The sequence below is a fragment of the Glycine soja genome, chromosome 14 (assembly GCF_004193775.1).
Source record: "Glycine soja cultivar W05 chromosome 14, ASM419377v2, whole genome shotgun sequence".
NCBI classification, from domain to species: Eukaryota; Viridiplantae; Streptophyta; class Magnoliopsida; order Fabales; family Fabaceae; genus Glycine; species Glycine soja.
Genome location: NC_041015.1, coordinates 37,612,234 through 37,638,615, shown reverse-complemented (window position 1 = coordinate 37,638,615; position 26,382 = coordinate 37,612,234). Strand labels below are relative to the sequence as shown.

Here is a 26,382-nt window from a genome sequence, read left to right as displayed (position 1 = left end):
TAGGAGTCATTTGACTTAATCCATCAACTGAAAGATCCTTCAACTATTTCTCGTCCTTGGAAAATTCTTTTTGCAAGAATCAACTGCATCTTTCATTCTTCCTCACTGCGAGGTTGTGAAAACAAGACAACAATTGGTACCTCTAAGCCCTACACTGGGGCAATGAAAGGCCCCATGCATAAAACTCAAACGAACCTAGGGGCAGATTAGAAGTTCTCACCCAATAGGTTCCTTGCTACAAGGTCATGACGAAAGACAATGATTGTACCTCAAAGCCCTACATTGGGGCAATGAAAGGCCCCATGCATAAACCTCAAGCGAACCTAGGGGCAGATTAGAAGTTTTCACCCAATAGGTTCCCAACTACAAGGTCATGACGAAAGATAACAATTGGTACCTCAAAGCCTTACACTGGGGCAATGAGGGGCATCGTGCATGAGCCTCAAGTGAACATAGGGGCAGATCAAAAGTTCTCACCCGTCGATGTTGTTAAACAAGAAAAAAAGGGGAGACAAGCCCTGGAATTTCAATAGATTGATCAAACGTCAAACGGCTCCATTCCCGTCACTCCAAAATGGTCAAGTGACTAAATCAAACAGAACATACACTCTGAGGGAGTTCCCGGAGAGATTTGCAAAAGATAGGATAAGGTTGCATGAATTATCACCTTTTTCAAAAGGACAGTCAATCTGTGTTTTCCAAAAAGATTAAATCAAAATCAAAATCAAAATCACAAAATAGGGAAAGGATGTCATGAACATTGTACAACTTTCCATTGCATTGCATTGTTTCATATGAGGTCAGCATTACCAAGTTTCACAACAAAGGTTGCATGCGTCTGCATCCCTAAAAATCATGTTAACTGCATAGATTTCCTACATCTTGTGTCCAATCTTTTTGGATGACCGGCCCTCTCGATGAGTCGATCTCTTGCTTTCTCATAAAGGTGGGCCCTTGGGTACTAGTACCTAACACCTTTAGAGGACTGTATGTCCTCGCCATCAGAGGACTGCACATCCTCGCCTGCAGAGGGCTGCACGCCCTCGCCTTTAGAGGGCTACGCGTCCTCATTTTCAGTGTGCTCCATATCCACACCTTAAGAGAATATAAGGTCCTTTTCCCTTAGATGCTTCACCAAGACTTGCGCTCCTGGTTAAGGGGCCAGTAGTTTCCTTCTATCAGTTCCTGGGCCACCCCCTGATATTGGAGGGTGACCAACTGTGCGAGCACATCCAGAGAGGCAGGCTATCACCGGGGCAAGATTTCACCCGTGCCGCTGCAAAAAGACGAGTGCGGACCATGCGCACCAACATGACCACCCTTACATGGATGATGTTGCTATTTAGCAACATTCTGCCCAGCGACCACGATGCCAATCTCCCTCTGCAAATGGATCAGTTGGTCTGTGCCGTCATGACATAGGTAAGTATGCACATGGCTCAATTGATTTCTGATGTCATCTATTGTTTGCAGGGATCGTGCCCACAAGACGCCCAGTGGACCCGAAGAAGTCCAACGGGGCCCTGGGGTTTCCAGCTCTGGTTACGAGCCTCTGTAGTCCTACAGGGTGCCCGTTTCCCCCTTGCAGATGGATCGGTTGGTCTGTGCCGTCATGACATAGGTAAGTATGCACATGGTTCAATTGATTTCTGATGTCATCTATTGTTTGCAGGGATCGTGCCCACAAAGACACCCAGTGGACCCGAAGAAGTCCAACAGGGCCCTGGGGTTTCCAGCTCTGGTTACGGGCCTCTGTCAGTCCTACAGGGTGCCCGTTCCCCCAGTGAGGTCATGCCATCGTGACATAGGTAAGTATACATATGGTGGTTCAACTGATTTATGATACCATCTATTATTTGCAGGAATCGCACCCACAAAGACACCCAGTGGACCCGGAGAAGTCCAACAGGGCCCTGGGGTTTCCAGCTCTGGTTACGGGCCTCTGTAGTCCTACAGGGTGCCCGTTTCCCCTCGGCAAGGTCACGTCATCATGACATAGGTAAGTATGCACATCGCTCAACTAATTTCTGATTTCATCTATTGTTTGCAGGGATCGCGTCTGCAAGACACCTAGTGGACCCGAAGAAGTCCAATAGGGTCTTGGAGTTGTCAAGCTTTAATTACGGGTCTCTGTCAGTTCTATAGAGTGCCTGTCACCTCCAGCAAGGGCATCAGGCCCCCTACTAATCGAGCTTTCATCAAGAAGTACTGCGTCCCCAGGCAGGCGCAGGGCGAAACACCACAGCAGCCTGGGGATGGCCAGCAGCGGGCAACAGACGCACCGCCATCACCTCTAGAGTTCACCTCAAAAAGGTTAGAGCGTTGCTTACGACCCATGTCCGACCAATAGGCGACCAAGTCCAAAGCCAAAGGTAAGCAAAGTACTAGGTCCGTGACCAACAAGCCATCATGCGTCCAGCTCAAGACGTTAAAGAAGCGCTACTAGGAGGCAACCTAGTACCTTTTAAATCTCTGCTTGTTATTTGATCACCTTTGTTTCTCAAGTAATAGTAGGACACACCTAGTTGCTCTTGATCCTAGGAATTTAAATAAAACAAGCGCAAGCTCGGAAGGTAGTCATACCTCACAAAAAATATATGTATATATGTATGTTTAGGTAGAAAGATACCTTGGATATGCATGTATATAGCAAAAATATCTCACAAAACATATATATGTATGTTTAGGTAGCAAGATACCTTGATATGCATGTATATAGCAAAAATATTATACGTATGTTTAGGTAGCAAAATACCTCATGAAAAAAGAGAGAGCAAAAAGAAAGCGAGCAAGAAAAGAATAGAAAAGAAAAGAAAAAAAATAGTAAAGGTTGTCTAGCTAAAAAAACAAGATGCTTGTGAAAAGGGATAACTTCCCGCTTTTCTTTGAAAAATTCACTGATCATAACCAGTTTTTGAAAGAATGTGTATACACCTGAAGGGTGAATGCTGTGAAAACTTTCCCGGACGCCCAAAATGGACTCGAATGAATGCACAAATTGATAAAAGAACGTATTTTGGAAACACTGGGTTGACTAAAATAGAAAAAATAAATCCTGAGCCCTAGTGTCACATGACCATAAAAACTTGATGTTTGAGTGTCCACATGGGTGCATGCATGACCAGTTTTGCATAAAATTTCCTAATCATCATTGTTGCATGTGTATCATGGGAATAAATGTGGGACATCCCCTTCATCCGCGAACCGCTGGCCAAACGCTGACATATATCATGACCAGTCGTTCTACAAGCCTTGAGCCAGAATCCCAACTTACCATAAACCTTGACCCAGGGTGAGAATGTCAATCCTTGCCCTCGGAAGAAAACACAAAAAGAAAAGAAAATTCCCAAACCAAGAAAGGGAGGAGACACAAAAAAAAAAGAAAGAAAATTCCCAATAAAAGAGTGGGAGAAAGCAAAAAAAGAAAGAAAAATTCTCGATCAAAGATCGAAAGAAAACAGAAGAAATATGCAGAAAGGTCTTTGGACCAGACAATAACTGAACAATACAGAATTGTCACCAAGTGAACAAAAGAAAGGAAACCACGACCCAAAGTGGCCCTCTCCCTTTGATTGCCAACCAAAATCCTGTGCGCTAGCGACTTTCTCGCCACGCACTAAACAAAAACAGAAAAGGAAAAGGCAAAAACACTCAAAGCCAAATTCCCCACCTAAAAACCATTCCCAAAATAAGTCCTATTGATCCATGATCACGCATGTAATCTTTGATTTGATAGGAAATGATTTGCAAAATCAAGTCATGACATATCTATGGTTCGGAATTAGGATAAAACACTTACCTGTGTGAGATGGATACACTTTGAGTGATTTTTTTCCTATCTTTGTTGGACCCAGTGTTTCCTCTAAATGGTCGTTTAGAAATGAAATGCTAACATCCAAAATCTCATTTACGGTTATGAGAAAATTTCATCAGCATACTCTCCTTCCCCGATGGACACATTGTTTCTCATCCAAAAAGCATATGTTGCTCTGATCAGTTGGAAGTTTTGTCTCTTTACTAAAGCATGTTCGCATTTTGGTGAAGAAAACACTGAGACTATTTGTCAAGAACTACGTAGGTCTGAGTTCCTCATCACAAATTGAGGATACGTAGGAGCAAAAGCTCTGCTTTTGTCGACCACCCCACTTTTTGTTACCGTGTCCCAAGAGACCGGTGGCATGCGGAGCCACATGACCGTGGGATCCCCAGATTCATGTTCTTTTATGTTTCATCCTTTATCATTTACATGACTTGAGGGACTAACGTTTGTTTTTTGATGTCGCGATTGTCATTTGTTTTGTGCATATATTTTGTTTGGACTATTGCGTTAGTGCTTACTTCGTTGTTGTCAATAGTGTTTGTTGAAATTCCGGGACCGTGTAGAGTTTTTCATTTAGGAACGTCGTCCTAAAAAATAAAATGAACCAAAAATCCTAATAAAAAGAGAGAAGCGTTGTGAATAAAAGTCATGTTCGTAAAGAAAAGAAAAAAATGTTTTTGTATATATACATGTATGAAAGAGGAAAATGTGTATAAAAAGATTCCGTGTGTGTAAGTGATGCGTGGAGAGAAATTCTTGTGTGTGTGAGCAACGAATATGTCGCAACCTACCCTTCGGCGGGAGGCTGACGCGAGACTCGCGGGATGCGTGTTCCACGAAAGGAATACGCGCGGAGTCGCCACCAACGTTTATTTGAGGGAAACGTCGGAAAAACCGGAAAAGACGCGATCTACGAACTTTTAAGTGAAAGGTTCAGGAGTTGAATCGAAAAGCTTGGTTCGAGGTACTTACCCATTGAAGATCGAAGAACGATGAAGAACGAATGAAGAACGTCGAAGAACGGTCGAAACCTTTGCGAAATTCCGCACGGAAACGTTACGGAAACGTTTTGGAAGCGCCTCGGTGATCGAGGCCGTACCCGAATCAAATAAACACGAAAATGCAGTAACTAGGAAGTGATCCTAGGTCGTTTCCCAACGAGCAGTGACAAGCCAAATGTTCATAATATACTTGCAGTAACAGTAACGATGGGGGGGGGGGGGTTGGTTGTTTGGTAATTAAAGAACAGAACAAATAAAATGGAATACGAAGCTACTAATATTAAAAACGGGTTGTTTCCTCTGATTCAGAAGCCACTCTCTTATCCTGGGTGATGGAGAATTCGTCCCTAACAGTCAACCACTCCAACCCTATTTCAATTTACTAAGTGAAAATCAACTTAGGGTTTTCAATACGTGATTAGGCACCACATACACCAGTTAGCCCTTCGTCCATTAAGCATGAACGCAAGTTAGGCTTAGAGGCAATTAATCGAACACAAAGCGTGCACTGATTAATATTCACGAAATTGGGATAACTGGTGAAGGGAAAACTGCCAGGAAACCACATTACAAACGAAACCTCAAAGAGAGTTGGGCTTCGTCCTCAAAAGGAAACAACACCAGAAAATCTAGCCTTCCATGGATTCAAACAGAAAACGCAAATGAAACATGAAGCAGAATCATAAATGAACAAGAAGAAACGTAAATGAACAAGAACGTAAATGAACAGAAACGTAAATGAACAGAAACGTAAATGAACAGAAACGTAAATGAAAGTAGAAGAAGAAGCAAGAATGAACTCGTAATTAGAAGCAGAAAACGGAAATTTGCATTAAGAACGAAAACTGTAACAAGGGAACAGAAAAACGTGAAAACCTAAAACCAAAGCTCTGAATAATGAAAATAGCATAGCAGAATAGAATCCCCTGCACGAATCCCAAGGCAGCTATTTAAAAAGAGTCACTCAAAGTCACTGGGCCCTATTACAATACTCTGGCCCAAAACGAAATAAACACTAAACAACATAAAATAAAATTGCGAAATTTCCTAATTAGAAATTAACTAAGGTAAGCGCTGCTTTATTTGCCCTCTTCAAGTCCACAACCAAAATCCGGATTAAGCCCAATGTTTCATTAATTCCTGAAATTAGATTAAAAACATCAAATTAGCTAAATGAGCCCAAATAATAAAACTGCCTAATTAATTGACAATTAAGACCAATCAATAATTAAAATGGTGCAAAAAGGGTTTAGAAAATAGAAGAAAATGATGGCACATCAAAACCCCCCATACTTAGCCTTTTGCACTCCTGGGCAAAATGAAACAAAGAACAAAATCCAAGGATATGAAAGGGAGACAAACAAAAACATTCACATATTTCTCAATGAACATCAAGGAATGAAAGGAATGGGTAACATCTAACATAAGGAGATCCAAAAAGTCAAGATATTCATGAAAATCATCCAAGCAACCCAATCATGGCAAAATAGTTAATCAGCTCAAGAATGAAAAGTGATAAAGCCTCACAAGATATACACTCTATCTCTCAAGTGTCTAGGCTACTATTTACCCTCAAAGCACCCATGAAAGCAAACACCACATAAACTTGGCAAGATTCTAAAATTGACAATCAACCCATAAACACAAGCACATGAGGATCAAAAGGTCTTTTAAGGTTGTAATGGGGCCAAGGACAAGGTATGGAGAAATATGGAATAAGTGGCTAAATCCCAAAGGAATAGAGGAGCAAAGGGGAATAAGTGCATATTAAGAAAAAAATAAGAAATAAAAAGAAGTAAAGATAAAAATTAAACATGAAGAGTAGAACCAAGAGTTTCATCATTCTTGTGCCATTTAAGATCTTATTCACTCAACTTTATTGCTTTTCTTTTTCTTTTTTCGAATTTTTTTTTTGACTCTTTAGCCTTTGAGAAACAACATTTCATTCAGCATGTCCAACATTTAACCAATATACAATGTACATCAAGTATGGCCCAAAATACATCATGAAGCATAGCCAACAAAACAAGTTGTCCAATGAAACAAAAACCCCCCACACTTATTCCCAAAACAATTCCAAAGCTCCAAAATTCCTTAAGGATATGGTAATATCATGGTTTTTCACTTAAGGCTTGTAGCGAGCTTCAAAACAAGGAAAGGGAAACAAGGCTCAAAAGGGCTATCAAAGGAATTAATTCAAGGTAAGTCCATTTGGCTAGAAGCTTATAAGAACAAAATTGCCTTAATCATTTCCAAATATGCATGTGAATTAGGACGCATCAACAAGAATCAAGCCAAGGCTATTGTGCAAGCAATCAATGGGGCAAAACACACCAAATGATTATAATGATGGATGGCTCAAATTCTCACAAAGGTAAAATCATCACTTTCAAATTGAGCTTTCAAAACTATCATGACATGTAGAGAAGAATCAAGGATTTCAAGTCACAAAATGTCAAGAACTTTTATTTTCAAAACAATTACCCATTTCTTGAACATATCCTATAATTCAAAGAAAAACATGCAAAGTCGTACGTGCACATGAAATTGACCCAAAATATTAAACTGAAAATCCGACGAAACTAACAACATTAACAAATTAACACAACTAACAAATTAACAAAACCAACAAAACTAGCAAAACCAAAGAACACTCCCCCCCATACTTAAACAACACATTGTCCTCAATGTAGCACAATTAAAAGATTAAAAACAATTAAATCATCAAAGAGAATCGGACAAGTGTAATAAAAGCAAAGAAGGATATAGGAAAAGAAAAACTCCCTAAGTCATGGTGGAGGAAGAGTAGGGTGGAGTAAGGAAGTCTCTTCCACCACTACGTCCACTAAAGAAGGGTTCGTGAGGAATGGCTTAAGTCGATGTCCATTGACCTTGAAGCTCTTGTTTGTGGAGTCGCTTTTGATCTCAACTGTACCATAAGGAAAAACATTAGTAACAACAAAAGGACCAATCCACTTAGACCTCAACTTACCACTCATGAGTCCAAGCCTAGAATTATACAATAACACTTTTTGCCCAACCACGAAGTCTTTTTTAACTATCATGCTATCATGGAACTTCTTGGTCTTTTCTTTGTAGAACTTGGCATTCTCGTAGGCTTCTAGGCGGATTTCATCTAACTCACTCAGTTGCAACTTCCTTTCCTCGCCAGCTTGATCCATAGAGAAGTTGCAAGTCTTCACTGCCCAGTATGCTTTGTGCTCAATTTCCACTGGAAGATGACATGCCTTTCCAAAGACAACCCGATAAGGAGACATTCCTATGGGTGCTTTGTAGGCAGTCCGATGTGCCCAGAGAGCATCATCAAGCCTGGTACTCCAATCTTTCCTGCTTGGCTGCACAATCTTCTCTAGAATTCTCTTGATTTCACTGTTAGAAATTTCTGCCTGTCCATTAGTCTGGAGGTGGTATGGTGTGGATACCCTGTGTACCACCCCGTACTTTTTAAGCAGGGCATGCATTGTCCTGTTGCAAAAATGGGTTCCTTGATCACTAACAATTGCTTTAGGTACTCCAAACCTGCAAAACAGATTAGACCTGACAAAGTCTGCGACAACTTTAGCATCATTAGTTCTAGTGGGCTTGGCTTCCACCCATTTTGAAACATAATCAACTGCAAGGAGAATATAAACATAACCAAAAGAGACAGGAAAAGGACCCATGAAATCTATACCCCAGACATCAAACACCTCACAGAATAGCATAGGTTGCTGAGGCATTTGTTGTCGCCATGTAAGTGTATTTCCTGCTCTCTGACACTGCTCACAAGTGCTGCAGATCTTCCACGCATCTTTAAAGATGGTGGGCCAATAAAAACCACAATCAAGCACTTTGCGAGCTGTCCTTTGAACACCCAGATGACCTCCCGGTGCGGAAGAATGACAGAACTGCAGGACTGAGTCAGTCTCATGATCTGGAATGCACCGTCTAATGACCTGATCACTGCACAATTTCCACAAGTAAGGGTCATCCCAAATAAAATGCTTAGCATCACTTTTAATCTTATCTTTTTGGGCCTTAGATGCTAAGGGAGGAAAAACAGAGGCAACTAAATAATTGACAATGTTAGCAAACCAGGGAGTAGAAAGAGAGTCAGAAATACTATACAATATATACAAATGATCATCCGGGAAATCATCCCGAATAGGTGAATCTGCATCAGAGACACGTTCGATCCGACTCAAATGATCAGCAACTAGATTTTGTGCTCCGCTCCTATCACGGATCTCCAAGTCAAACTCTTGGAGCCAGAGCATCCATCGGATCAACCTAGGCTTAGAATCAGCCTTCTTCAACAAGTACTTTAGAGCTGCATGGTCAGTATAAACAATAATGCGAGTACCAAGCAAATAAGATCGAAATTTTTCAAGAGCAAAAACTATGGCTAGAAGCTCTTTCTCAGTAGTAGTATAATTTGCTTGGGCAGCATCTAAAGTCCTAGAAGCATAATATATCACCCTGGGCAATTTATCAATTTTCTGAGCAAGGACAGCCCCCAATGCATAATTTGATGCATCACACATAAGCTCAAAAGGGGCTGTCCAATCAGGTGCCTGGATGATGGGGGTGGTAGTCAACGCTCTTTTGAGGCAATCAAAAGCCTCTTTGCATCTGTCATTAAAGTCAAACTCCACCTCCTTTTGCAACAAGTTGGACAGTGGAAGGGCTACTTTGCTAAAATCCCTTATAAAGCGCCTGTAGAATCCTGCATGACCAAGAAAAGATCGCACCTCTCGCACACAAGAGGGGTAAGGCAATTGTGAAATAACAAAATTTTTGCAGGATCTACTTCAATACCCTTATTGGAAATAATGTGGCCTAAAACTATACCTTGCTCAACCATAAAATGACATTTTTCAAAATTTAGAACAAGGTTAGTTTCAATGCATCTATTCAAAACTTTTTCCAAACTATTCAAACAACCATCAAAAGAGGATCCATATACAGTGAAATCATCATAAACACCTCTATGCAATTTTCTAAAAAATCACTGAAAATACTAATCATGCACCGCTGGAAGGTACCAGGGGCATTGCACAGGCCGAAAGGCATCCTCCTATAAGCAAAAGTGCCGAAGGGGCAGGTGAATGTGGTCTTTTCCTGATCCTCAGGAGCAATAGTAATTTGCATATAACCAGAAAAACCATCAAGGAAACAATAGTGGGATTTACCTGCCAGGCGTTCAAGCATCTGGTCAATGAATGGCAGGGGAAAATGGTCCTTTTTGGTAACCTGGTTCAGCCTCCTATAGTCAATGCAGACTCTCCAACTGTTCTGCACCCGAGTAGGAATCAGCTCCTCCTTCTCATTTCTGATCACTGTGAGGCCAGTCTTTTTCGGGACTACCTGGACGGGACTCACCCATTGGCTGTCGGAGATAGGATAAATGATTCCTGCTTGCAAAAGCTTGGTTATCTCCTTCTTCACTACATCAAGAATCACCGGGTTGAGTCTTCTCTGTGGTGTCTTACTGGTTTAGCTCCATCCTCTAAATTTATTCGATGCATACATGTGGATGGGCTAATACCAGGAATGTCCGCCAGGGTCCAGCCTATAGCCTTCTTATGCTTCTTGAGAACTGACAACAACTTCTCCTCTTGCTCATCAGCAAGGGAGGCAGATATAATCACTGGAAAACTCTTGCTATCATCCAAGTAAGCGTATTTTAAATTTGATGGCAGAGGCTTCAATTTTGGTGTGGTCGGCTGGACAGTGGTAGAAGGAGATGGTTTCTCAGCCTTTACCTCATAAAGAAAGTTAGAGGTATGTGTACTTCCTGAAACATGGTTAGTCCTATCTGACTCTATAAAATCAATCTCAAGAGGTAAAACACCACCACCAGGCATGCAATCAATATCACTCTCAGATTCACTCTCAGCATCAAATTCAGACATATGATCAAGTACAATTTCAGACTCAATGCATGAAGAGTGAGAGGCATGCAGATTAGAATAAAGATCAGTCATGTATTCATCAACAACATGGTCAATTATTTCAGCACGAAATACAGAAAGATCTTCAGATGGGTATTTCATAGCATCCAAATATTAAAATCAACAGTTATATCACCAAACTCCATGGACAGTGTGCCTGCATAAGCATCTATCTTAGTTCTAGCAGTTTTCATAAAGGGTCTGCCTAGAATGATGGGAACTGATCCTTGAGAAAATCCATCTTCCATATTCAAGATATAAAAATCAACAGGGAAAATCAGTTCACCAACTCTAACTAAGACATCTTCTATGAAACCAACAGGATAGGCAACACTTCTATTAGCTAAATGAATTACCACATCAGTGGACTGCAAGGGACCTAGAGATAGAGAATTAAAAATCGACAGAGGCATAACACTAACAGAGGCTCCTAAATCTAGCATGGCATTGTCAAACTTACTATTCCCTATAATACAAGGTATGTGAATGTACCTGGATCTTTGCATTTTTCAGGAATTTGAGGAACAGATTTACCAATCAATGCGGAGACATTTCTGCCCATGCTAATTTGTTCACTTCCTTTAAGCTTCCGCTTATTAGTGCACAGCTCCTTCAAGAATTTGGCATATCTTGGAATTTGCTTTATTGCATCCAACAGAGGTATGTTTACCTCTACTTTTCTAAATGTTTCCAAGATCTCTTTCTCTGCCTCTTCCATTTTTTTGTTGGAAACTGCTCTTGGAGGGAATGGAAGAGGGGGAATGTGCTGCTTCTGCAAATCAGAATTACCTGTGGAAGAAGATTCACCTGCACAGAAATTGTTAGGTAGATTTTTGTCATCACCTTTTTCTGGAATAGAGTGAAGTTTGGCAGGTTCATTTGCAGATGAGGAAGGTGCTACGGGTTGAGGTCCTTGACACTACTTTCCCGACCTCAATGAAATGGCATTGACATTTTTGGGATTTTGGACAGCTTGAGAAGGCAGCTTGTCAGAATTCTGGGACTGTTGTTGATTCAATTGGTAGCTAATTGTCCCATCTGATTGGTTAAGCTCTGAATGGAGGCTCTGGTCTCTTGCTAAAACTGCATGTTCTGCATAGTCATTTGCCTCACAAGTTCTTCGAGGGAAGGTTGTGGAGGGGCCTCAACTGTTGGTTGTTTCTGGGGTTGTTGCTGTTGTTGGATTGGTGGAGGAATGTATGGTCTGCTTGGGCCAACACATTTTGGAAGGAAGGAGCAGGCTGCTGTTGTTGTTGCTGAGGGCTGGACCATCTGAGGTTAGGGTGATTCCTCCATCCAGGGTTGTATCTGTTGCTGGAAAGGTCATAATTGCTCTGCTGTGGTTGATTTTGCTGCTGAGGTTGAGGAGGTCTATTGTAAATATTTGCAGCATAAGCTTCAGGCTGCTCAATTGCTCCAGGTTGCTGCATGGAAGGGCAAAGGTCTGTATGGTGGTCAGCAGAGGAGCACAAACCACAAACCCTTGCGACAGGTACAGATTTTGATTCAAGGCCAGCTGGGTTACCAAGTTGACCAACGCATCCAGTTTGCCTTCAAGCTTCTTAGTTTCAGATGATGCAGATGGGTTTGTAGCTACCTCATGCACTCCTCTAATGACTATGGCATCATTTCTGTGCACTAAACTGCTGGGAGTTGGAGGCCATCTTCTCGATTAAATTTCTGGCTTCAGCAGGAGTCATGTCTCCAAGGGCTCCACCACTGGCAGCATCTATCATACTTCTCTCCATATTACTGAGTCCTTCATAAAAATATTGGAGAATAAGCTGTTCTGAAATCTGATGGTGGGGGCAACTGGCACATAGTTTCTTAAATCTCTCCCAGTACTCATTCAGGCTCTCTCCACTGAGTTGTCTAATACCTGAGATATCCTTCCTGATGGTTGTGGTCCTGGAAGCAGGGAAAAAATTTTCTAAGAATACTCTCTTAAGGTCATCCCAGCTCGTGATGGACCTTGGAGCAAGGTAATACAGCCAGTCCTTTGCCACTCCCTCTAATGAATGAGGAAAAGCCTTCAGAAATATGTGATCCTCTTGGACATCTGGGGGTTTCATGGTGGAGCAGACAATGTGAAATTCTTTCAAATGTTAGTGTGGGTCTTCACCTGCAAGGCCATGAAACTTTGGAAGCAAATGAATCAGTCCAGTCTTAAGAACATATGGGACATCCTCATCAGGGTATTGGATGCACAAGCTTTCATAGGTGAAATCAGGTGCAGCCATTTCCCTTAGAGTCCTCTCACGAGGTGGAGGTTGTGCCATGTTCTCAGAATGTGCAAAATCAGAATGCTCAGAATCAGAATGCTCAAAATTATAATGCTCAAGATCAGGATGTTCAAAATCACCAATAACAGAATGCACAGATTCACCAGTTATGGAATGCTCAGAATCATCAAAAGGTATAAAATGATGCCTAACTAATCTATGAAATGTCCTATCTATCTCAGGATCAAAGGGTTGTAAGTCAGATGGATTGCCTCTAGTCATACACTACATTCAGCATGCACATAACTAGTTGCCTTGTCATGTAAATAAAGGTGTAGGTTTGAACTACAACTACCCTCAAATGATATCCAAATGACTTGAAATTTTGTGAGCAACCTTATAAAATGATGAGAAGATAGCACAAAAACTTTTAGACAAAAATTCAAAGTCTAACTATGAAAGCTAAAATTGGTAGGTTAAGAAAAATAAGTGAATAAAACTTGAAAAATAAAAAACTTTTGACAGAATCGCTTTTTTTGGACGATGGAGACCTCATCCGGCCTATAGCTGACTTCCACGGCGTAGGAAATGTTTTTCTACCCCAAATGCATATATAATAATTGCGATTCTAATAACCGGAGCAAAAGTTATGGCCGTTTGAAGTTTTGACAAACACAAAATTTGCTAGTTTTTTGGAACTTTCAAATCTGACCAAACTAAAGGCTCTAGCTATTTTTCCCACAAAATATGGATTAAAAGAAGTTACCACAAAAAAATTCAGCCAAAAATAACAACCCTAGCTACTAAAACAAAAAATCCCAATTAATTCAGCATGGGTGGTCGCTAAAATCCGTCTCTAATTGATTTCTACTACTACTCTGTTTTTCCGCAAGCTGATTTCTACTACTACTCTGTTTTCAAGCACAATCTTCACAGCAAAACACCCAAGACTGAAACAGGGGAAACGCTTAATGGTAAAACTGAAACAGAACACACATTAAACAAAATACCAGGACACTAATCAACACTAACACACATACTAACACAATACTAACAATTAAACATAAAACACGAAAGGATTAAACACACAACACTAGCTAGCTATTATGAACCTTTGGACACTGCTCCCCGGCAACGGCGCCAAATTTGGTCGAGGCCGTACCCGAATCAAATAAACATGAAAATGCAGTAACTAGGAAGTGATCCTAGGTCGTTTCCCAACGAGCAGTGGCAAGCCAAATGTTCATAATATACTTGCAGTAACAGTAACGATGGGGGGGGGGGGGGTTTGGTTGTTTGGTAATTAAAGAGCAGAACAAATAAAATGGAATACGAAACTACTAATACTAAAAACGGGTTGTTTCCTCTTATTCAGAAGCCACTCTCTTATCGTGGGTTATGGAGAATTCGTCCCTAACAGTCAACCACTTAATCCAACCCTATTTCAATTTACTAAGCAAAAATCAACTTAGGGTTTTCAATACGTGATTAGGCACCACATACACCAGTTAGCCCTTCGTCCATTAAGCATGAACACAAGTTAGGCTCAGAGGCAATTAATCGAACACGAAGCGTGCACTGATTAATATTCACGAAATTGGGATAACTGGTGAAGGGAAAACTGCTAGGAAACCACATTACAAACGAAACCTCAAAGAGAGTTGGGCTTCGTCCTCAAAAGGAAACAACACCAGAAAATCTAGCCTTCCATGGATTCAAACAGAAAATGCAAATGAAACATGAAGCAGAAACGTAAATGAACAAGAACGTAAATGAACAGAAACGTAAATGAAAGTAGAAGAAGAAGCAAGAATGAACTCGTAATTAGAAGCAGAAAACGGAAATTTGCATTAAGAACGAAAACTGTAACAAGGGCACAGAAAAACGTGAAAACCTAAAACCAAAGCTCTGAATAATGAAAATAGCATAGCAGAATAGAATTCCCTGCACGAATCCCAAGGCAGCTATTTAAAAAGAGTCACTCAAAGTCACTGGGCCCTATTACAATACTCTGGCCCAAAACGAAATAAACACTGAACAACATAAAATAAAATTGCGAAATTTCCTAATTAGAAATTAACTAAGGTAAGCGCTGCTTTATTTGCCCTCTTCAAGTCCACAACCAAAATCCGGATTAAGCCCAATGTTTCATTAATTCCTGAAATTAGATTAAAAACATCAAATTAGCTAAATGAGCCCAAATAATAAAACTGCCTAATTAATTGACAATTAAGACCAATCAATAATTAAAATGGTGCAAAAAGGGTTTAGAAAATAGAAGAAAATGATGGCACATCAACCGGCTCTGCTTCCCTAATCGTACTGGAGGCGGTTGTCGTGGCTTTGTCCTCTATGGTTTTCTGGAGTTTTAACATGACCTCCGAGATGGAAGCCATTTGATCTTTTAAGGCTGATAGATCGGCCTTCATCTGTTCCTGCACGCCCTCTTCATTATCCTTTTTTGTGGATCGAGTGTTATAGGGGTGCCTTGGTGTTTTCTTAGTTATGATGAAATTCCTAAAGAAATAAACAACGGTGAGTATGCCACCAAAACATGAGTATGCAAATGGATGATCGGAGCACTTGGATCCACCCCATGGTTTTTAGATAACGTAATGAGTCCAGAACTTCTCATTTTATAAAAAGAACAAAGCTTTCATCTAGCCAAGATTATACAAAGGTGTTACAAGAGAACCTAACGATTCCTAATTATATGGGCCATCAAATCTATCATGTGTTGACAGTAATTGATTAGCCCATGAATCTCCTTGGGGGCCATACACACTTCGGCCAAGGCTTTTGCTTTGGCTAATAGATGCGCGAGGTCTTGACTTCCATTCAAGGTCAAGGTGAACCTATCCATCCACATAGTCGCTTCTTGATGCAATGCATCAATCACCCTCCCTCTTGCTTCTTTTTCGGCGTACACTTGTGCAAAATCCTCCACTAGCTTTTGTTCATGGGCCACAGACTGGTTCAACTCTTCCTTGTATTGCCCTATGATAGCTAGAATGCTTTGCTCCGTGGCTTCTAAGTGTTGAGCCAAACCTCTTTTGGACCTCGCGCAAGCAACTAACTCTTATTTTAAGATCATGCCATGCACCCGTGACCGATCTCTCTCCTCTCTTCGGAGCTTGAGCTCATTGTTGCTACCCCACAATGCTCCTCGGAATTTCTCTCGGCCATATTCCTCCTTGCGGGCCCTTTTGGTTTCTTGTTCAAGGGCTTTTGCAGTGGCCGCGTTTTCCTCTTGTAACTCGGTGCACTCCTTCCGGATGTGTGTAGCAGCTGATTTGAACTTCTCCTTGGCGAGTCTTGCCTTCCCTAACTCTAATTTTAGAGCTCGGACTTCTTCATCTTCCTCCGGAGCTTCAAAGTCCTCCTCATCGATAACTTTCAACTTGGAGAGCCAATCTAGCCCCCGCGTGTGAATTCTTAGCCATCCATGATAACCTCCGATGATGCCATTACGGATGCCCCTAAGCTCCTTGTCTTTCCTCAACGGACTTCTCCACGCCTTGTGGACTCTTTGTATCGCCTTGAGACTTTGTGCGCCTAGATTCCTCACAAGGAAAGGTGAAAGACTTTCTTCGGTTGGCGCTCCCCTCATGGGGTACCCTAGTTGTCTTATGGCGAGTGCGGGATTATAATTAATACACCCCTAGTCCTTATCAATGGAATATTAGGGTAGTCCCCACACGAGAAAAGAACTCCTTCCTTGCCTTCCTTCCAACGAGGAAACCAATTGATCGCGCTGCCCCCTATCCCAGCCAAATGTTGGTCCCAATCGACTCTTCCTTTTTCGGCGCATGAGCAATAGCTTTGAAGCGGACACGGGTGTCTCGTGTCTTGTTGGAATAGGTGTGAAATCAACCACACACAGAGAGCGGGTAAACAACAGACAATCCATGCACTGTTTTTCTCACACCTCCGGTCAAAGGTGTCAAACAAATCTGCCAAGATAGCCACCACTGGACTTTCCTTGCTATGGTGATATGCGAGGAAAGCATCAATGGCAGCTAAGTCTACCAAACCGTCGACGTTCGGGAAGAGGACAACCCCAAAAATCAGCAAAGCTAAAATATCTGCAAACGGACCCCACTTCTCTTGGCTCGCCATATCCCTTGCCTTACCTTCCAAGTATTTCCAAGGCAAGCCCACTACGCCGTTTCGAGTTTGCTTTGTGCGATCCAACTCCTTTGCTGAATCACCAACCACAGCCGCAATCTTGCTCAAGGAAGGAAGAAAGCCGGAGAAAAGATACGGTTTTCTCCCCCCAAGAGGGCATCCTAATATTTCCTCAAGCTCTTCAATAGTTGGTACCATTTGGAAGTCCCCAAACGTGAAACACCTCAACGGCTGGTCATAATATTGGGCGAGGGATATGACAGCTTCCGTAAATACCTCCGCTGCGGCCAAATCTAGAATCTTCCCATACACTTTGCGGAAGGCTTGCCTTTGGAGAGGTCTCATCAATCGTCCTAATTCCTTGAGGCTAGCGACATCTAGACTTTTAACCTTGACTTGATAAAACCTTTTGCCGTTTTGATTTGTCCCCATCATTTACCTAAAAAATGGGTGGATCAAGACTCCAACATGAATGATACAATGCATATGCATGAAACGGAAAGAAAACAAGAAAAAGGGGTAATTCATACATACGAGACCGCAGAGACCCAATTTTAATGCTACGTTTTGGGCATGATGGCGCCTCAATGTAGCATTAAAAAGGTTCACGTATTACTCTAAAGAAACCAAACATTACTAGCGAAAACTATAAAACAAAAATACATGAGAAAGAACGGCACAGGAGCATGTTTGCTCTTTGCCCCTATTTGGGATCCTATAGGACAATATCTAGGGGTCTCTAATAATTACTTCCCGACAATTTGTAACTCACACGGCCGTTCTCTAGAGGTATTATCACTCAAGATAATAATATTGTGGCAGTATGGAATACCAGCGACAACACATTATAAAGAGAGAAAGCTCTAGACGAGGTTTCACTATTATCAAGCAAGTCGGAGACCTAGCATGATGATAGATTCACCTCCACTCCTTAAATTCCTATGAACCCGGGTGTAGGGCCCTTTTTTTACTCAAACCCGTGGGTGCTTAGAATGCAGTGTAAAGAATGCGAAATATACAAAAATTATTTACATTTTACACAGTTCAACAAACGCACACACGAAGTTTCACAAATCCACAATTCCTTAGAATAGGCCTAACTCACAAAAATTCCCCAGTGGAGTCGCCAACTGTCGCAACGTGCCCTTTGCGGGCGAGCGAGGGCGAGGCTCACGGGTGCGCTTTCCAAAGGAGGAAAGATGCGCGGAGTCTCCACCAACGTTTATTTGTGGAAAATGTCGAAAAAACTGAAGGAAACTAGTCAAAATGAAAATTCTAAGTTCGGGAGTTGTATTTACGCTTGAGGAAGGTATTAGCACCTCTCACGTTTGTCTCAAAGGACAACAGCCTATTTTTTAGAATTGTGGAAATTGTGTTACCTTAACTTTATTTCTTTTTATTTTTTGAGGTCGACAAAAGCGGGGCTCTTGCTCCTACGTACCCTCCATCGAAGAGGAAGTCAGACCTACGTAGTTCTTTATTATGCGTGAATCAAGTGATTCTTTTTACTTGAAGGGTGATCATTTTAAGGCGTTGGACCTTAAAAATGATCCATTTTACTTGTAAGAAATTGAAATAATAAATTCTCAAAACCCTATTTTTGTGGACGAGCTTGACTAGGCGAATTGATTTTAGCCTTAGTTTCACTTTAGTTATTAGTCAATTCAATTAAGAATGAGAAATCCCAAAGCGAAAACGTCCGATTGATTTTTCGCTTTACTTTACTAAAAGGTATTTTTTGATTATTATATTATTATTTTACCTCTTTTTTGATTTCCAACGTGGTTATGGCACGACCGAACGGTCGGAATTCATTTTAACCGAAATTAACGGATGATACAATTCAAACGATCGGTGGAAATTTATTTTATTTTTAGATTAAGCGAGAAATGGCTTAAGCACGTCAAAAGGGGGTATAAAAAGCAAATGAAAACGAGAATAAAAATACATAAAACAAAATGTGAACCACCACAGGTACATAGAATGAATTGAAAAGCTCGGTTTGAGGTACTTACCCGTTGAAGACTGAAGAAAAACGAAGAACGAACGATGAATGTTGGAGAACGGTCGAGAATCTTCTCGTAATTACTCACGGAAACGTTACGGAAGCACCTCGGCTTAGATTTTCTTCACGGAAATAATTTTCCTCAGCAATTTCAAGAGAGAGAGAAGTGCCAAGAAGGTTGAACCCCTTTCTTCTTCACTCCTCCCCTTATTTATAGCAAAATAGGGGAGGAGCTTGCCACCCAGCTCGCCCAGGCGAGCAAGGTTGCTTCCTCCAGAAGCAACAGCCTTTTGGAGGAAGGATCTGGAAGGCCTAAGTGGGTCTGATTACTATTTGTACCCCCCTTTTTACTAAATGCACCCCTTTCTATTTTTTTGGTAATTCTTTTTTCGTAACGTTACGAAACTTTACGAATTTCGTAACGATACTTATTTCCCTTCCGCAAGGTTACAAATCCTTACGGATTATGTATTTACTCTTTTTTAGCTTTCGAAGAAGTTACGGAAACTCATGGATTGCGCAAAACACCTCTTTTCGATTTCTGTCACATTACGGAATTTTCACGAATCGCGTAAGCCTGCTTCCTTTTGATTCTCGGCACGTCTCGGGACTTCACATATTGTGCAACAAAGGGCGCCAAGTATCTCGAAGCGGCCAATCAAAGGTTGTATATCATCAAATAATAATCCCCGGACGAAATTAGGGTTTGACAACTGTGCTTAGGTGTCACCTCCCCCTCTAAAATTTAATTGGATTGGGCTTCTCCCAATTGAATTAAATTTATTTCCAACCACACACATCAAATATTCACATTCACTTAATGCATGTGAAATTACAAAACTACCCCTGATACAAAATACTAGTCTCGGTGCCCTAAAATACAAGGGCTGAAAAATCCTACATTTCTAGGGTACCGTACCTATATTATGGAGCCCTAAATACAAGGCCCAAAAATAATGAAACCTTAATCTAATATGTACAAAGATAAGTGGGCTCATACTTAGCCCATGTTCCCAAAATCTACCCTAAGGCTCATGAGAACCCTAAGGCCTTCTCTTGCATCTCTGGCCCAATCTTAATGCACTTAATGCATGTGAAATTACAAAACTACCCCTGATACAAAATACTAGTCTCGGTGCCCTAAAATACAAGGGCTGAAAAATCCTACATTTCTAGGGTACCGTACCTATATTATGGAGCCCTAAATACAAGGCCCAAAAATAATGAAACCTTAATCTAATATGTACAAAGATAAGTGGGCTCATACTTAGCCCATGTTCCCAAAATCTACCCTAAGGCTCATGAGAACCCTAAGGCCTTCTCTTGCATCTCTGGCCCAATCTTCTTGGAGTCTTCTATCCAATGCCCTTGCAAGGTAGGATTGCATCATTCCCTCCCCCTTGAAAAGGATTTTGATGCAAGCTCCATTGGAGCTTGTAGGCCTAGGATCTTCTTCATCAATGGATTCCTTTGCTTCTTGAAAGATGAATGGCAGCGGAATGGAGAAAGGAAGAGAGAGAGGAGACACCACTTCAAGGAGAAGATGAGTCTAGAAGAAGCTCACCACCATAGGAGGCCATGGATAAGAGCTTGGAGGAAGAAGGAGATGAATGAAGGGAGAGGGAGAGAAGAGCACGAATTTTTGTGCTCTAAATGAGCTTTGAGATCTGAAGTTTAATATTCAAATGATCAAAGTTGAAAAAAATGCACACACATGACCTCTATTTATAGCCTAAGTGTCACACAAAATTGGAGGGAAATTCAAATTTCACTTGAATTTGAAATGGAATTTGTGGAGCCAAACTTTGGAGCCAAAATTTCACTAACTATGATTAGTGAATTTTAGTTATGGTTCAGCCCACTAATCCAAGATCAATTCCAAGATTCTCCACTAAGTGTGCTTAGGTGTCATGAAGCATGAAAAGCATGAAGGACATGCACAAAGTGTGACTATATGATGTGGCAATGGGGTGTAGTAAGCAAATGCTCATCTCCCCATCTAAAATTTAATTGGATTGGGCTTCTACCAATTCAATTAAATTTATTTCCAACCACACACATCAAATATCCACTTAGTGCATGTGAAATTACAAAACTACCCCTAATACAAAAACTTGTCTAGGTGCCCTAAAATACAAGGGCTGAAAAATCCTATATTTCTAGGGTACCCTACCTACATTATGGAGCCCTAAATACAAGGCCCAAAAATAATGAAACCTTAATCTAATATTTACAAAGATAAGTGGGTTCATACTTAGCCCATGGGCCCGAAATCTACCCTAAGGCTAATAAGAACCCTAGGGCCTTCTCTTGCATCTCTGCCCCAATCTACTTGGAGCTTTCTATCCAATGCCCTTGCGGGGTAGGATTGCATCATTCCCTCCCCCTTGAAAAGTATTTGACCTCAAATCCCGAGGTTCTTGAAACTCTGGGCTTTTGTCCTCAACACCTAGATGAAGATGCTCTGATACCACATGATGCAAGCTCCATTGGAGCTTGTAGGCCTAGGATCTTCTTCATCAATGGATTACTTTGCTTCTTGGAAGATGAATGGCAGCGGAATGGAGAAAGGAAGAGAGAGAGGAGACGCCACTTCAAGGAGAAGATGAGTCTAGAAGAAGCTCACCACCATAGGAGGCCATGGATAAGAGCTTGGAGGAAGAAGGAGACGAATGAAGGGAGAGGGAGAGATGAGCACGAAATTTTGTGCTCTAAATGAGCTTTGAGATCTGAGGTTTAATATTCAAATGATCAAAGTTGAAAAAAATGTACACCCATGACCTCTATTTATACTAAGCCCATGGGTCCGAAATCTACCCTAAGGCTCATACTTAGTGGTAGGATTGCATCAAATTTGACGTCAAATCCCGAGGTTCTTGAAACTCTGGGCTTTTTTCCCCAACACCTGTAAAAAGAACAAAAACATATGTATTAGTGGTGTTTGGTATGATGAAGTAAGATAAGGTCTGAAAACCCATTTCCTGGGCATCTTCCCATGAAGGAGCATGGTTCCTCACCAACTCAATGAGTGGTGCTACAAGTATAGAAAAATATGAGACAAACCTTTTGTAAAAGTTTGTTAAGTCATGGAAGCCCCAAATTTTTCTTATAGTTGGTGGAGTGGGCCACTCAGGAATGACCTTTATTCTCTTAGGGTTCATGGGAACCCCTTGATCACTATTTAAAAAATTTAAAAAAGCAATGCAATAAAACATACCTTTTTCTATATTTTCATGTTGATTATTCCCACCAAAAAGTATGATAAACCTAAGGTGTCCCATATGAGTACCTAAGTTTGTATTGAAACTAAAAGTAAGAACAAACCTACCTAATGAGTCCCCATGTACACAAATCATGAAGATGTTGGGTGCATGAGTGATTTTACAAAAGAGGGTTGCACCACTCAAAACATTCATCATACCACCTATTTTAGGGATTTGGTGTCTAATAATACCTATTTTGGGCACCAACAAAGCACAAGGATTTAAGCTCTTACGAACTAAACCCTTATCCAACAACTCCTTTATTTATGGAATAAACTCAAGCCCAAGAGGTGTGGCAATGTTAACAAGTGTCTTTTTACAAAGGAGAAAATGTGGAGGTTGTCTAAGGGGGGAAGTTTCTTTAATGTTTGTCTTTATTGTAAAGTGACTTTCCTTCTTAGCTAACCTCTTGGAGGAGACATTTACCTCCTTACACTCCTCCTTAACCATTAATGGTTGTCTTTCTTCTTGGGGGTAGATTTCTTCACTAGATTCTTCCCCTTTTGCTTCTTCACTTTCACCAGAGGAAGGTGACGTAGTAGCCTCATCTTGGCTACTATCAATGTCTTGGTCCCTCATAATCATGGTTTTCTTGGTGGGGCATTGAGAAATAATGTGTCCTCTTCCAAGACATTTAAAGAACTTTATAGAGCTAGTCTTCTCTTGCATACTAGCCTTAGGGGATTGCTTTTCTATTGTCTTTCCCTTATCATCTTTGGGCTTAGAAGGTGCTACCCCTAAGATGCCTAGACCATGGTCTTTCTTTGGATAAGAGTGAGAGCCATAAGATTTTCAAGTAGACTTTCTTTTAAGTTTTTGCTCTACCCTTATTTCCCAATCTAAGTAAGCCTCTACATTGTCCTTCCCATGGAAGTATGGGAGGTTAATGTTAGCCTCTTGAGACTTTCTTTCATTTTCTCTCCTATGGGAGTGAGGTCTAAGATGTGACCTATGCCTTCCTTCACAATAGTCACAAAGTTCTTCACTTAGGCTCTTGCAAGAGTTATGACTACTATAGGAGGCATGTTTTTCTTTTCTTAACTCTTTTAGTATTTTCCTTCTTTCTTCTTCCCTTATTTGTTCCCTCTCATCTTGATTTATTTTTACCCTCTCTTTTTCTTTTCTTTTCTTTCTAATTTTTCTTTCCATAATTTGAGGGAACTCAACTTATCTAAGATTCTAGATAAAGGATCCTTATGACTAGTACCCTCACCATTAACACTAGATGAATGATGATTCATGTTGGTTCCTAAGTTGTGGTTCTTTCTTGTTGGGGGTTTGAAAAAAGGTAAAAGCTAGGGTTCAAAAGAACTCAAGATAAGCGGATAAGCCAGAAGAAAGTATTATGCAATAACGAGACAAACTAGTGGTGACTAGTAAAGAAGATAAGCTATGAATGTAACCAAGAAATTAAAAAGTGCAAGAAATGCAAACTAGGCAGATCCTAAGAGTGTTTGGATGGCCTCATTTAAGGTTCCCAACAAAACACTCACTATCCTAAGGGAAAATTTCCTAAAATTATTACGCACAAATGGAAGTAGGGTGACCTATTGGAGGCTCCCAACTTACTTCCAATGAAAGGCCTTTTTGTTACAAAATTTGGAAGCAAAAAAAGTAAGTAAATTGTCAATTACTAAATTACAAAAAGGTCCTCAATTTTGGTGGTTGTTCTTTATTTGGCGATTCACTCAATTTGGATTTCTTCTTAGTCCAATAGCTCTTATGGTGGTTGGCCCCTTGCTTCTTGACTCAAATTCTTCAAGGGATGACACTAATCCTCCTTTACAATTCCCTATATGGCAACTCACAAACAAAGAAACAAAGAGGCAAGCAATAACCAAAGACAAAAAAAAATGAAATGAAAGCTAAACCAATAGAGTTTTAACAAGACATTTTCAAGGATTATTCAACAATTAAAGCAATGGAAAGCAAGCTAGGACTCAAAGAGAAACCTAGAATGGCTCTAGAGTAGAGTAAAAAAAACTAAAAAAAATAAGACTCAAGAAACCTATAGTTTTGGCACTTTTTTCACACTAATTTTCAATTGAAATTTCAGAACTATGATTTGTATAAAAAAGGTAGAAATTACAGAACAAATTTCGAGCCAAAACAACAAGCACACTTCCCTTTCACTTTTTTTTCCTGGACACTGATTTTCCTTTCAAATTGTATGATTTTTCGTATTTTTTTCCTTTATCCAAATCACTTAGTTCTTTTTTTATAATTTATTTCAAGATATCTAGAAAATTAAGTAAATATTTTAGCTCAAAATTCGCAGTGACCAATTCTCACTAATTTTTACAAGTTCGTATGTTCAAGCTGCCAGCACCAGCGATTTCAACGTAGAAATCAAGAGCAGTGTTTATGTTGCGTAAGGCTTGGATAATTACAATTTGTGTTTTCTTATGCTCAAATGTATTGAATAACACAATTCAAGAGAGCTTAAGGCTTATTTTGATTCACAAATACAGCCACAACTCAGCACCACAACTCAATTTCTTCATAGGCATCATATAGGAAACTTAGAAAGCAAAACACAGTTGAACAAGAAGACTACTTCTAGGAATTGATTTAGAACATGTTATGAATTAAATAACATGCATGACTTAGACTCAAAATTCAAAAGATAGGCTAATAATGACAAGAATACATGAACAAATGTATCTAGAATTCAATCAACAAAATAAAAATTCAACACAAACTTTGAACATAATGTGACAATTGTTATGACTAAACATGACTCTTAGACAACATGGATTAAGTGATTTACACTTAGATTTTTGTGTTTTTTTCTCAAATCAAATATTGTGGAAGAAAATTTAGATCTAAAGGTTCAGCACAAGAATATTATGACTGAAAAAATGATAGAACCTAAAATCAACACAAAAACATGATTCAAGAATAGATCTATAAAATTTGAACCATAGAAATGCAATAACAAGTGTAGATCTAAGATTTAATCGTTTTTTTTAATCTACTCTAAACAGCACCAAACCACTAGACAGTGGAGGCTATACATGGAGAATAAGATGAAGAATAAGAAATTGAAGTGAATTGACCGAACAAAAAGATAGAGGAAGCAAAAGAACATCACCTAGACGAAGATGCTCTTGATACAGCATGATGTAACTTCCATGTGGAGCTTGTAGGCCTGGATCTTCTTCATCAATGAGTCTTTTGCTTCTCGTAGTTTAATGGCAAGTGATAAGAAGAAGAAAGATGATTGGAGATGCCACTTCAAGCAGAAGATGAGTCAAGAAGAAGCTCACCACCATAGGAAGCCATGGATAAGAGCTTGAAGGAAGGAGAAGATGAGTGGAGGGAGAGGGAGAGAAGGAGCACGAAATTGTGTGTCTCAATATATTTCTCTAATCAATTTCTCGTGTGTTATATGTTGTAGCCTAAATTACTAAACCTCGGATCCCTCATCAGACCGATCAATCCTAAGCTTCATCCTCAGATCGCTCTTGTTGGATCTAGGCCCAATTTAGACGGCCCTCTTAGGTTTAGACTAACTTAAACTGAGTTTCGTCTGCAGATCCCTCTTGTAAGACTAGACTTAGCTCAAGCAGCTTATGAAGTTTAGCCTAATTTAGCCTAGGCTTTGTAGAAAGCAAAGCTTCATGGTGAATCAACACAGTGGATTCAAAGAAGTTTTGATGATAACAATGATGATAACAAAAGATAATGACAAAGGTGATGAAAAAAATCTCCAAGGTCAATCAAAGAATAGTTCAGGATGTTCAAGAAGGAATCAAGAACAATTCAAGACTCAAGAGGGAAAAGTTTGAAAGAACAGTTCAAGATTCAAGAGGAAAGTTGAATTCAAGAATCAAGATTCAAGAACTACAAGATTCAAGAATCAAGAGAAGACTTAATCAATATAGTATAAAAAGATTTTTCAAAACTGAGTAGGACATGGATTTTTCACAAAACAAGTTACCAAAGAGTTTTTACTCTCTAGTAATCGATTACCAGAATTGTTGTAA

General features: G+C 40.3%; 1 non-coding gene and 1 pseudogene across 1 annotated transcript; one reads left to right on the top strand and one right to left on the bottom strand.

Annotated features, from left to right (window-relative positions):
- LOC114383471 overlaps positions 1–26,382 on the bottom strand; it is a 55,252-nt pseudogene that overhangs the window by 25,251 nt on the left and 3,619 nt on the right.
- On the top strand, positions 12,570–12,676 carry LOC114385596. Its single transcript, XR_003660963.1, has one exon. It is a non-coding gene; the product is annotated as a small nucleolar RNA R71 (small nucleolar RNA).